This window comes from Cydia pomonella, chromosome 14 (assembly GCF_033807575.1).
Source record: "Cydia pomonella isolate Wapato2018A chromosome 14, ilCydPomo1, whole genome shotgun sequence".
NCBI classification, from domain to species: domain Eukaryota; kingdom Metazoa; phylum Arthropoda; class Insecta; order Lepidoptera; family Tortricidae; genus Cydia; species Cydia pomonella.
In genome coordinates this window covers 7,947,807-7,962,735 of record NC_084716.1, presented here as the reverse complement: position 1 = coordinate 7,962,735, position 14,929 = coordinate 7,947,807, and the positions used below count along the sequence as shown (strand labels likewise).

At 36.8% G+C, this 14,929-nt stretch overlaps 1 protein-coding gene across 1 annotated transcript in view; it reads right to left on the bottom strand.

The window, feature by feature from the left end:
* Positions 1–3,229, bottom strand: part of LOC133524843 (prostatic acid phosphatase-like) — a 43,366-nt gene extending 40,137 nt beyond the window's left edge. Inside the window, exon 1 of the mRNA XM_061860994.1 lies at positions 3,111–3,229. The gene's annotated coding sequence lies outside the window, so the exon portion shown is untranslated. The remainder of the gene's footprint in view (positions 1–3,110) is intronic.
* Between the last annotated feature and the right edge of the window lie 11,700 nt (positions 3,230–14,929).

Sequence of the window (14,929 nt, the reverse complement as noted above, 5' to 3'; positions counted from 1 at the left end):
GGATTACGAGTATTATTCAAATTAACATTATGCTTTTGCATTATTCTGCTTAAGAAAATTGAGCGAAATAACAGTATGCCAAAAAAATTATGCAAAAAGTAATTCTGCCAAGGGTTGTTATGCGAAGGTATACAATATGACAATAAATTTTCTGCAACATATTAGTAATCCTCGCTCCTCGAATCAGCACAAAACTGTGATGTGTTTGCGAGTGGATGGTTGGATGTATGTGATGATGCTTGAGGGTCTGCGAAACGATGAATGAACGGCCTTCTTCTGTGATATGTTAATTATGCGTACTATGTGTATGAAATTGTCTACTGGTTTCACAGTGCTTTGGAATATTGTTATGCTATGAAATGTAAAAAAAAATATTGAACTTATATTCTAATACATTTAAATTAGTTATTTAATCCTGTAACTCATTTGAATCAAATCGAAACCACTTCTAATCGAACAAGAACCTATAACACCTCTGTAAGACGATAAGAGATAAGACGTGAATAATTAACACGAGTTTTTATCGTTTCCTTTGAATTTCGTGTTATAGGTTCTGCAACACAAAACTGAAAACTGTGCAAGTATGGCTATCTTTGTTTTAATCAGTCTAATTTATTTCAAATGAACTTAATGTACCGTGTCGTAGCCTCAATTAGTGATATCTCTTGCTGAACTCGACTGTACAATTTTTTTACTACTCATAGGCCAGGCAACGAATACTTAAAAAAAGGTATACTTAGAGGGAAATGCTTGGAACACAATTTTTAACTTAGTAACTTTGTTCGGACTAGTTAGGAGGTAAACATATCCAAAGTCCTCGGCCTTCCTTGAGCCGGGGGATAGAAAAGTTTATAGGACATTTTAGTCTTTAAATATGATCAGGAATACACTATTAAAATCTTTCGGGTCCCTTGCGAGCCCCGTAAATATTGAAGGAAATTAGATGCCAAAATTATAAGATATCGAAAAACTTGACTGAATAAAACTTGTAGAAAATTGAATCAGCTTTCATTTTGTATAATGATCATGTCGCTAGAACTTAGTTTTCGAGATATAAGCGAAAGCCGAAAAATGGGACCTTCTGAATGTATCAAAAGTAGTATCAAAAGTGGCATTTGTGCAACCAGACACGTCACTTTTTTATCAATGTCTTAGAGGCGTGTAAATATATTATTGGAACGTTGGGTCGTAAAGTTGTTTGTGAACTCGACTGTACATTGCTAGTCCAACAAGTAAACATTGACGTTATCATTGACAGGTGACAATTCTCAAGTGAAATAGGCCTGGGCGTATCACTCCTTAATATCAGTTATTATGTTGTAGGTATACTATAATACATTATCCCGTTAATATTATATTACAATAATATTAATACATTATTACGCATATTCAACTGCAAGTAAATAACACAACTGTGCAACTGCAGCCCTAGTGAATAAGAGTACAAGTCTCGAACAGCGCAGGTGTAAAAGGATGTAAGTTCCACGTAACCCTTATGCACGGAACACTTTTACACCTAAGCTGCGCGCGATTTGTACCTTTTATCACTAGGGCCACATTATTATACTTTCTTGAGGTTTTCCTTGTACATTCGTATCTTGAAAGTGCCCCTGGGTTCTCCCATATATGCTAATAGGTTTTTACTTAAACGTCATCTTATAACTATTCAAAAGTAGAAATAGACGGCTTGTCATATGTAAAAAAAATCGGGCAAGTGCGAGTCGGACTCGCGCACGAAGGGTTCCGTACCATTATTTATAAAACCGGCAAAAAAATTATGTTTGTTGTATGGGAGCCCCCCTTAAATATTTATTTTATTCTGTTTTTAGTATTTGTTGTTATAGCGGCAAGTTGTGACAGACGGACGGACGGACGGACGGACAGCGAAGTCTCAGTAATAGGGTCCGTTTGACCCTTTGGGTACGGAACCCTAAAAAGGAGCATTGCAATGTCGCCAACTCATCTTCCTGGCGTTTGTCCCGGCTTTTCGCCACGGCTCATGTGCGCCTGGGGTCCGCTTGGCGACTAATGTCAGTAATTGCCGAGGTTTGAAACCGCGACCTACGGATTGAAATTCGCACGTCTTTAGCGCTAGACTGCCAGCACTTTTTATTGCAATGTCGCCAACGAAATATTAAAATGTCTAGGCTAATTGAAAATTGAAACGCATTATGGCATGAAATGTTTGATTAGGGAAGCAGACATAATGTAATATAAGGTTTACGATGTCGTGAGCAGTTAAAAAGGATTAACAGAAATCTTGAAAAATTGTATTAGGGACCAAAATGGGACCAACTCGGAATGATATACTTTAGAACAAAAAAAAAGAATTTTCTGAGGTAACAAATATACAAACATATGATTTGTTTGCTAATAGTTTCGACAAGATAGTGTTCAATCTAAACTATTCGGTGCTATAGTTATATAAAACCGAACTGCAGCATGATAATTATATTTTGACTATAATTTGTTGAATGTGAATGGTAGTTGTGGTATTTAAGGTGATCGACTGACGGCCGTGAAACCTAACAGGCTAATTCGAACGTACACTGACATCTGAATGATATTTGAATCAGATTATCCAGTTATCGTGCGTCTCGCCCGCGCCAGTACATGTACGGACAAGTACTAGCGAAATGCACGATAACTAAATAATATGATTAATGATATGATGTCAGTGTACGTTCGAATTGGCCTGTAAGGCTCGGTCGGAATCGAAAAGTAATAGTTTATTTAAACAGCAATATTTTATTGGTACTTAGTTTATTATTATATTTTATTGGTACTTAGTTTATTATTAGTTTACACTAATACTGCTACGACTTTTGTAAATTAATGGATGTATTAATTTTAGTTCTATACCTAAACAAACATTTCTGACGTACTCATGTGTACCTACATTGTTTTATGTAATCATTCCTATATTTAATTGAGGAGATCTTAATGTATTTAATAGTCAAAAATTATGGACACCTATAATAAACCTTCATTAATTAAAAAAAACTGTGGTAACATTATTAACAGTTTTTACTAATTTCGGTAAATATAAAAGTGTACCTATACAATGCCATGACGGTATTTCATGTCTTAATTATAAAAAAAATACGTACCTTAACTAAAAATGCACTATTAAAACTAAGTAAATAAATAAAATTGTCACTATACTAATAATTGATTAGTTCACAACGAGTACCGGAGTAATACTGAACGAATAGTTGCGCGCGCGCACCTTAGTCGTGTCATGGACTACCTACTTAAAGGCTCCGCATTATGGAGCGTTTAAAAAATGGGCTGTTTCTTTCCGATAACGAACGAAAGTACTCAAAATAATTAGGATAAAACAAATTGACAGGGAACAATATAGGTACAATGAACAAAGATGTAAGTAAGATGGCACCTAAATAGGCACTTAGTAAAAACAATTTATTTTATACCTATTCACTTGAGATAAACTTAAACATATAAACCATATAAACTAAACTTAATAAATAAACTAATTTGCAAACTGCTGCCCGGACAAAAGTGGCAAAAGTAACCTGACGGCCCACACCTGGGTGTGGGACCCAGAAGCGTGCAAAAAAAAGGCTAAAAACTACGTGCGCCAGTTGGAAGCTCCAGAGGTGCGCCACCAAAAACTGCCAACATAGCTCCATAACAAGCGCCACTATATAGTGAAAGTCAGAATGGCGGGTGTACTTAAATAAAAATAATTGAAAAGCATCATGCAATCATGTCTTAAAAATGATTTTTCTTAGGAAGATTTCTTTGAATTGGCGCCTAAGACATGATTTACTGAGTAATTTGAACTTAACAGATTAAACATTAAAGGTACTAAATCCTGGCGTAATAAAAATAATTGTACCTTAGCGTTTTTTCTTAAAAATGAAATCGATAACTTGAAAAATTATAACGCCTGCAAAATTGTAATAGTAAGCAAAATATAAAATGAGTAAAACTTGGAAACCACAAATAAATTGACTCGTATTATAATTGAATATGAAGGTACAAAAAAGGTACAAAGATTTGGCTTTTATAGAATTTATTAATAACCACGGGAACATGGCGTAATAAAGTACACCCACCATTCTGACTGTCAGGATGGCGGGTGTACTGTTTTTTGGTGATTACTTTAAGTACCGTGAGGTATACATTTTTTTAAAGGAGGTACTAAATAGTACAAATTAGGTACAAAAATATGGTATGGTTTTCATTTAATTTTATTTAGGTACACCCGCCATTCTGACTATCACACTATATAAGGGACTCCACCAAATAGTGCGCCATCGTCATGTCACAATATTTTCTTGTGCCATTTTCCTGCGTTATTTTCTTGCGCCATTTCGTGCGCCACCACCGTGAGCCACTTAGTATGCCTTTACGTGCTCCACGAATACGGGCGGTCTTCTTACCATCACGGTGCGCCATCACCTTCGTGAGCCACATTCCCGCACCTCCCTGGACTCCCTGGTGCGCTACTAGTGCGAATATCTGTGATAAACACACAAATAAAAGCCCTTGCCAATAATCTTTTTTTTTTAACTAAGGCGTTTGATTAAAAGTTATTTTGCTTAGCCACGGGCTAGTTGAAGACTTGACTGCATGAAGCTGATTGTAAAAAAAATTTATTTTAACTTGTTTTAGCCCCAAAACTCAGTCACTTTCTATTCTACTAGAAAATATCCGCGTAAATTATTTACCAACCGCCTGAGATAATTAATTTAGTTTTCATATCTCATGCTCTGAAATTTGGTCATTGTTGATCAATAAAGTGCGCAGAAAGTGATACGTTTGTGCTCTGGTGCAGAAAAGTGATGTACTCCTTTATATCTCCGTTCCATGAGCAACTAGGTGGAAACAAATGGAAAATTATTGCATCCCGCTAATTTTCATACTTGAATGAACAAATCCAGAGGCGTAGCGAGGGGGGGGGGGGGGGGGCTAGGGGGGCCATGGCCCCGGGCGGCACATAAGAGGGGGCGGCAAAAACGGTATTTAAAAAAATATAAAATTAAGATATCAATATTTTCAAATCAAGCCACGAAATGAACTAACGCACCGCGAGAGCGAACGGCGTGGGGCGGGTGTGCGGGGGCGGTCAATCGCTACCGGAGTGCGGCGTTCCAAACCACCGACGAGTTTACTCGCTTGTCCGGTATAACCTATAACACGCCTATAACCCTATATGACGTCACATCAAATTTAACACGGCGCCTTCTGCGCGCGATCTACAGCCGGGCGCCCTCGGCGCCATCATTCGTTCAAAAATAGTTGGGCGCAGCCCGATAAACGTGGCGCGATACGCGCGATTCAATGCCGGGCGCCTTCGGTGCCCTCATATTGAAAGAGTCGGGCGTAGCTCGACGTAAGTGTCGCGCTGCGGGCGATCGAATAACGGGCGCTTTCGGCGCCCTCATGCAAAAGCATCGGGCGTAACCTAATGCATTGGGCGCTTTGCTGCTGTACAGAAGGCGCCCGCCCAGCCACAAAAATAATGTAAAATTACTAAAATAACAACAAAAATTACTAAAATAATAACTTTTTCTGCCCTCCGGGCGGAAAGCGTCAAATTTGCTCCCGCTGCGCTAAACGAAGTTGCCGCTTTCCGCCTCCGTCGAGAAGTTCGTTTAGCGCAGCGAGAGAAAAGTTGACGCTTTCCGCCCGGAGGGCAAAAAATAATTAAATACGAAATTATAACCCCATAATTAATAATTAAATGTAAGGCAGACGACTACTGAAAATCGCGCTCTAAAACGTATGAAATAAGAAAACATTCTCACCTGAAATAATCATTTACCTTTACATGAAGAGGGAAGAATAGCTTTGCGATCCTAGCGAAATAACGGTATTTTATCTATGAAATTACATTTCGGGAGAAAACGTTTTCCACTAACTAAATCTTAACAAATCACTTTGATTTTGATGTCCATCCTTCAGCATAGTTTATTATAGGTTTATAGGTTTCGCTTTTTTTAAGAATTATTTATGTGTTTAATGTTTTTAAATTTTGAAAAAAAGGAAAACCTATAAACTTAGTTTTTTCATTGTGTCAATAACATACTAAAAAATAATGGAGAATGGAAAATATTTAGAAGTGGAAAAACGTTTTCTCTTTTTGTATGGACGAGCCCGTGCTATATACTTCCCTCTTAAAGCTTATGACCGTAGCAGACAACCACGGCTATCCTTTGAATATTTTTATGAATATTGAATATATACAATGGGAATCCGACAGATGTTAAAAGTGTATTCTTGATCACATGTTTAGAAACTAAAATGTCATACAAAGTTTTCTAAAATCGGTCTTGTTACAAAGATAATGACAATTCTTGTGAAAATTCGTTTTTGAAATAACTCAGTGAAAAACGCCTTTATGGCTGCGACGACGCAAGCACTATCTTACTAAGAGGCATTAAAGTTTTAAAGGAAACTCGCAAAATTTATCTGCAACTAAAAAAACACTATTTATTCATTGTAAAGTTTTTTTTGCCAACATATAAAAATAAATAACGTGTCGTGTGCAGAAAACACATACACACACTTTTTTTGCCGAATTTGATCAAAGACAAATAATTTTTTTTGCTCTTTAATACAGGAATACGTGGTTAAAATCTGACGGGTTTCTCATTCATACAGTGTAATTGTATACACTGTATGAACGTAATGAAGTAAATTATGTTGCATTGTATTTATTTATTTAAAAGAAGTAAATATACAATATTTCTGTGTGATTATTTCAGATGTTTTTCTTTCTTTTTTCATAAGTTTATGAGCCAAATTTTCAGTAGTCGAGTTTTTGAAGATATTCTTTGTATTTTACCTTTTCCAACTAACTTTGTCTTGTACTTAGTCAGGTCACAAGTTTTAGAAACAAAATGTTATACAAAGCTTTTAACAAAAAAAAGTTTGCCATGATTTGATTTGAAAGCTTGTTTTATACTGACAAAAATGTAATTTAATTATTTTAAAATGTAAAGCTCGTTTTTTTATTAATTTACTATTTGTTTACTTTGAGATTGTCGTTAGACGCGAATACACACGAAATAAAAAATAAAATAAAATATAACTTTTTTTTCGAATATTACATATGTTTGAACCCGGAACCGTCTTTAAAAGTCATCTCGCTCTGTGTGGTAGGGCACAGCACAGCGGATATCATTCCAGATCTAGAGCAGGGCCCAACTGGGGAAGTACCTCCACCTTACAGAAAACCGCAACCAAATAACACTAGACCCTACTCATAGTGTTGCCGGTGAGTAAGGTTGGCAGAGCTAAATGAGGGTGCGGAGTGTCAGGGTCGGCAACGCGCATATAACTCCTCTAGAGTTGCAGACGTACATAGGCTACGGAGACTGCTTACCATCAGGCGGGCCGTATGATTGTTTGCCACCGACGTAGTATAAAAAAATGTTGAACACTTAATGCAAAACTGTATCTATAACTTTTTTATCAGTAAAAATCTATGTGACAGAACTTATGACCTGACTAAGTGATGTTGATCATAAATTAGGGCGGCAAATTTCTGATCGGCCCACCTAAATATATGAGTTTTCATAAAATATGTAATCAAAATTATTTTTGCTAGGGGTTATTTATCTTCAGACATAAAAGTCTCCCATTACGAGCTTAATTAATGAATGTAAGAGAATGTTTGAGAAGAGTGAATCTGGGAATTAGTATATATGTAGTAACTGAGTTTGTGACGCTATGGTGTTAGCTGTAAGTTGCAACTGTCGTTTAAACGAATAAAATAAAATAAAAAATAAAATTGCAAGTAAGTCCTAAGCCGTAATTTTATTACTGAAATGTTAGATTTTTAAATAAATTAATGTGCTAATCTTCCAAAAAATGTCTATAAGCATTTTACGTGCCAGCTAAATATATAGGTACCTAATCCATGTAAAAATCAACTGTCATAGAGACCATCATTTGGTGTAAGAGGTATAGTCAGTAGGTAAGTGATCTGTGGGCCGTGTGCTCTCAATAGCTGCGCGGGCGCAAAAGCCGCGACTAACCAGTGTGACTTGACTCTGACATACATGCAAATCGTTGCGTGATCGGAGTTCTGGTTTCATTTGAGATTTTTGTCCGAGTGTGTGAGCTTTTTGAATGAGCCTTCTCACTGTAGGTTTTTAAAAACGGATAATTACCGGGTTGGGTAAAAAACTATTCATGTATTTACTTAAGAGCTGGGATTGTGTTGATGGAGCATTTATCATGTATTCGTATCCTGTGCCATTTTAGGGTTCCGTAGCCAAACTATAAGAACTGTACTGTTGAAACTTGGTAAGTAGATATATTCTGTGAACCGCATTAAGATTTTCACACAAAAATAGAAAAAAAAACAATAAATTTTGGGGGTTCCCCATACTTAGACCTGAAACTATTTTTTTTTTTTCATCAAACCCATACGTGTGGGGTATATGCATAGGTCTTCAAGTAAGTAGCTTTTAAAAAACTATAAATTTGGGGGTTCCCCAAGACTTAGAACTGAAACTCGAAACTTTTTTTTTCATCAATTTTTTTTTGTACGTGTGGGGTAGGTCTTCAAAAATGATATTGAGGTTTCTAATATCATTTTTTTCTAAACTTAATAGTTTGCGCGAGAGACACTTACAAAGTGGTAAAATGTTAGTCCTCCCCCCCCCCCACTTGTAACTTCTAAAATAACAGAATGATAAAACTAAGTAAAAAAAATAGATGATGTACATTACCATGCAAACTTCCACCGAAAATTGGTTTGAACGAGATCTAGTAAGGACTTTTTTGAATACGTCATAAATGGTACGGAACCCTTCATGGGCGAGTCCGACTCGCCCTTGGCCGCTTTTTTTGACTTTGGGTGGGGAAATTGGGGGGCAATCTAAGACACACACTTGATTCATATTATGATGATACGTATTTATTTATATATGTAGTTATGTATTTATGTATTTATAAGTTTGTATTAATATGTTTATGGATATGTAGTTATTTTGTATACATGCTATTGCACCTAATGTACCATTAGTATTTAGTTACGTTTCTAGGGTTAGCTACTTCTTTAAAGTCTTGCCGTCATGTACATATTATCTTAGTTTGACTACCATTTCGTATGTATCTTTCTCACTTGCTTAAAGAGATCCCTCAAGGGGATAAGTTCACCTTTATACACATTTACTGCATTCTCTGTGTTATGTATACAAGTACTTGTTTTGTGCAATAGTGTTTACTACTACTACATGTCAGGTTGCTCAGATTAAAAACAAACAGAAAAGTAGATACATCCTACTGTACAATACACTGTCCGTTTTAGATGAAGGTTTGTGGATTGGAGCAATTCACCATCAGCCCTCTATTGTTTCATTTCCCAGTACCCTTACCATGAGCTTGCTACGGCCGTTTATGAAAGCGATAATATATGTATGTATGTATTAAGAGGCTGTCAATACCTAAAGCGCGCACACTGTCTATTTGTATCGGAGTAAATGAGATAGCACTGTCGCATGTTACTGGGCCTGGGCAAGGGAATAATAAGAAAAATATTTGAATAAAAAAAAGTGGATTATTAGTGTAATATTTTACTCAACAGCGGTTTAGATATAAATGTTTTGAAATTGTGATTTTAATTGCAGACCCATAAGTCAAAACAATAAAGACATAGAACCGTTTAATTGTGATTTTAAGACCAATCTTTGCAATTATTTTCTATCGAGCCGATTTCGTTCAATCATGTATCGAGTACAACCACGGTCTTTGAAATATAATTAATATGAACATATATTTTTCTTACTTGACTAAAACAAATAGTCTTTCTTAAAAAAACTGTTTAAGTAACATCAATTGCAAGGACATTGGGTGTTGACAGCCTCTTAAGACGATAACGAACGACTGCTTTTTCATACAAACGTAGTTCCCATTTTTCTCCCTTGGTATTGATATTATAGAAAATATTTTTACACAATGTGTATCGACCATAATAGCTGTGGCCTTTCTATTGATTTTTTTTAGATTTTTTAATAATTGTAAGTTAACCTACCCTTTTAAAAATTTGTATGGAATTTGTTTTCCACTCTTAATTTCAATATCCAGGGGCCCATTTCTCGAATGGTATTAGAATTAGATTAATATTATTAGTCAACTGTCAAATTGTATGGGTTACCATGGCAACACACTAATAATATTAGACTAATACCGTTCGAGAAATGGGCCCGCTCGTACTGATATATAAGTCAGTGTCCGGCCAAAACCGGATTTTTAGCCGAAACAGAAACCAAAGTATTCGGTTTTGCTTTAGTTTCGACTGAAACCGAACTTTCGGTCGAATATGATTTATGTATCGAAACCTGCCGAAACTGAGACTTCAGTCGAACACTATATGTAGTTCGTTTTGATAGCATTAGAAAAAAGGTCTTCTTCTCTTCTCTTGACGTGTCTTTTATGTAAAATTATTGAAAACGCTTTTTTTTTGTTTATATTACTTATCTTCTCTTCTTTGCCTAGCCTTTTCCCATGTCATTTTTATACTACTTATAAATTTGTTAATACTACTTATGAAAACAAAATAGTGTAAACAATCGTATATGATATATATTTTTTACATACTTGCTGTGAATTGTTTTTCAAATAAAGACACGCCAAGATACCTCACCTTCTTTGTAAAGCAAAAAAAACTACACAACTACACACTAATATTAATTAGTGCGTGTGAGATGAACCGCAAGTGACCTTATTAGGTATCCGCTAGGAAATACTCAAGCTTCAATCTTTAAAAAAAATGAAGTAGTAGGTTTACAATACAATAAGCACTTTTGACAAGTCGTACAAATATATGTAAACATTACAATAAGATAGACGGTAACAATTAATTAAAACACAATGTCATACAAACAAATGAATAAGAGTCGTTACAAATAATAAAACAAATATAAATATCAGAAGTGCATAGGTAAACTCAGTAGGTAGGTACAGTCACGTCTAAAAATATTGATACGGATTTTTATCCGTCCAAAAAGTGTATACATATTTTTGACGCTTTGTCCGTATCGATATTTTCAGACGTGACTGTACTAGACATTTTTGTCATTTAAACAATCTTTGATATAGTATGAAATGAAATGAAAAAATGAAAATGATTTATTTCGTTCTTATTGATTACAAAGTAATAATCATGGTTATAATTTCCTAGTAACCATATGAAATACTTGTGACAGGGAATCCCTCTCTTCTTATTAACACCCTATATTACTAAAATACAGGAAACATGCAAATTTAATAAAATGAAATAATATTAAAATTAACACAAATAAAATAGAATCAGATCAAATTAAATTAATGAATACAAATAAATTAAATCAAATAAAATTAAGTTAAATTTAGACAAATATCAATTAATTACATTGTAATATTTAACTAACTAACTGCTTTGGCTCAGCGATCCAAAACGAATCTTGGCCTCCGAAACGAGAGAACGCCACCTGTCCCGATCCAGCGCGGTTTCCTGCCATGAATTGGCATTCAGCCGACGCAGATCCGCCTCCACGACATCACACCAGCGGTACCTGGGGCGCCCGATCGGTCGACGGCCGGTTGGTCGCCCCAAGTACGCTTCCTTGACTACGCGATCCTCCCCCATTCTGAGTAGGTGACCGAGCCAGCGAAGTCTGTGGGATGTGGGTGTGTAATATTTAACTGAACTAAATTATTTTAACTTAATTATATAAAATCAACATTCAATGACATTCAAATTACATTAAATCAAATCAGCCAACATTAAATTAAATGATTTATCAAGTAAAATACCAATTTGCATATTGAGTGAGTGAGGGAGGGTGTGTGTGTTTGTGTGAGCTCGTGGTAATTTTTACAATGAAGCCTTTTATAATAATAATTGAGTTCCTTCATAACCCATTTGTTTTAGCCACTCAGTAAACACTGTTTTACCACTCTATTCCGAATTTATATCGCTCGCATTTAAAAAATTGCATTTCATCGTTTTCCGCAGATTTTCGTATGACGATATCGAGCGCTCGCAATTCAAAAATCGGCGTTCTGACGTGTGTCAAGTCAACCTTAAATTACATAATTTGTAAAACTTATTATGGGAAAGTATAAATTATCTGCGATGATTTTTTGGCCTCACAAGTCACACCCGCTGTTAAACAAAAGACATTGTTTCTTTTGTGCACCGCGGTGGCTACCTAATTTTGCATTCATGAGAAGTATCTAATTCTCAACCGATTCTCGTGAAATTTTGTGAGCAGGTTCGATGATTAAATAGACTTTTTCGTTGATGCAGTTTTTTTTTTAATATTTTCAAAATGTTGGAGTCATACAGTCATTCTGTTTTAAGCGTCAGATCTACAGCTCACAGGCAGAGCCCCTAGTTTATTTACTTTTAATATGTTTCTTAAATCGATTCACTGGAATTTTAGTAACACTACTTGGCAGTTTATTATAGCATCGTACACATATACCCTTAAAAGAGCTCTCGATCTTTTGCAGCTGTGTGGTTGGCAATGCTACGGTTTCGGTAACCTCATGGTAAGGGTTGGGTAAAGTTGCGATTCCGAATAACCCTCTTCGAGCCGATGTTCCCATATTTACGGCCGAATAATTCCAGATAAAGTAATTGTCGATGATGTGGTTTTTAATTATCTTCCTTGGAAAAGGGCAGATGATGTATTCTCTAGGGCGTGAATGTAGCAATTTATCGTCTAATTATCCTACAATAATACAATGTAATGTTTCTGTTTTCTTTCACCGTAAACATGTGCCATGGTGGAGAAAATATGCTTTATTGAAAAGATGATAACTATTAGTTACACTAATTCCATAAAACAAAATTAAGACTACTTATAAAATAAAACTACTAAAACTAAACCTACCGAGAAAAAATAAATATTCCTAAAATAAACCCTGGCCTCTTGGCAAGGTGCCCATCACGCAGGCAGCATTCCCGCGAGAAAGCTGTCCGCGCGAGGGTTCCCCGTTACTACCCTCGACCGCTTTCCGAGCGCCTTATGGTGGTGGTTTTTATGATGTAGGTAAACAAGCAGACAACCCGTCTGTTTGTAAGCAATTACCGTCGCCCATGGACTGCAACACCAGAGAGGTTGCAAGTGCGTTGCCGCCTTTAATAAAAAGGGCTTTTTTCTTGAAGGTTTGAAGGTCATATTGGTCCGTAAATATCACGGGTGGCAGTTAATTCCACAGTTTAGTTGTGTGAGCAGTGCGAGTAACCGTCAACTATGGACTACTGTACAGAACTGATTCAAAACATCGCTATTTTCTTGTCTTCTTGTTTTTTTGTCTTGGGATGAAACCTAAGTTTACCTTCAATATAACCTAACACGCGCCCAGAATTGTAAGGAGTAAACTTAGGTCGTCCGCTAGCTAGCGCGGGTTCACGGAGCGGGCGCACGCAAGCGGGTGCCATTGTAGGTAAAATCTGTCTCACGTGTCCGCGCCAGTTAGCGTTGCTCATACTATTTCTCGTTAACTTGCTCACCAACGTTTAACCGCACCACCTAGCGGATGCCTTAAAGATTGCAATGATGCCAACGGCCGTTTTCTATCACCGCACCGCTCGCCGACAGCAGGGTGTTCATCCTCACATCCTAGAATCTACATGGTCGCGTACGTTTTCCTCCTGCGGACGCCCCGGCTGTGCGGAATTAGCTCTCTGCCGAGGTTTTCTTGAGGGTTTAAAATAACCGGACAAGTGCGGGTCAGACTCGCCCTCCGAGGGTTCCGTACTTTTTAGTATTTGTTGTTATAGTGGCAACAGAAATACCATTTGTGATATAATCCATATTATCTGTGAATACCATGTGAGACCCCTTGGGTATGGAACCCTAAAAAGGAGTTTATAGGATTTTAAAGGGTCGGCAACGCACATGTAACAACTTAGGAGCTTTTTGACCCCCTCCTCCCCCTTGGTGATTTTTGGTGAGGTTATTGGCAATCCCTCCGTCCTCCACGCTCTCCAAAATTTCGTAAAATAGACTGGCTATTTTGAACTCTGGTCTCCTTAACCCTCCCAACGTGATCTGTCGCGATTTTTTTTGTGACCCCCCTCCCCGCCATCCAACCTCGCGTGATTTGTACAGTGTGCACAAGCCCTTTACTATTTGCTTGTCGGTTGGAAATACTCACAACTATTAAGTACTAACTTAGCTGTAATTTTAATTGAAATCCTTGCGCAACGAGCAGGAGTCTGCACATACATCGCAAGTACTCGATTTGCGGAAGTATGTTGAAACTTTGGCCTAGTTGAGAACATGTTAATGTTAAGATTCCATGGCTTTACTGATTATAAATAAATACTTAACTTGTTAAAGATATCTGGTCTGAATTGGCAAAGTTTATAAAAGCACAAAAATAAAAGATTCCGAGAAATTGAGAATGAGAACCTTCTCCTTTTTTATGAAGTCGGTTAAAAACTATAGTCAACAATTATACATTAAAAGGGCGCTAACAATTTTCAACTTACTTCAAAAAAGGAAGAGTTAACCAATTTGACCGTACAAACCTCTTGCGCGGCATTATAATATTTGACGTTGTCAACATGGGCGCAGTACGGACGACCTACCGCAAATCACTTTCGACGTTGCCTCTCTGTCGCACTTGTAAATTCGTACGTAAATGTGACAGGGACGCAACATGTCAAACGGAGTTTGCGGTAGACCCACAGTCGAGTCGCTCGCGGTACAATTCCCGTCCGAACATTCCGGAGTTCTAGTGAGACTTCTTATAGTTTTTCTAGTTCGTTGGGTGCGATTCATTTATAAATGTAGATCACAGTCGTATTCGTTTTAAAAAAGTCAGGACCCTAACTTACGTAAACGACCTAGTAGGCACTAACTACGTAATCTTGTACGTTGGCGCGGAATGAACCTACGGAACCTAAAGATGCGACTGCTGCGACTACTATAGAGCTGGACTTCGGACA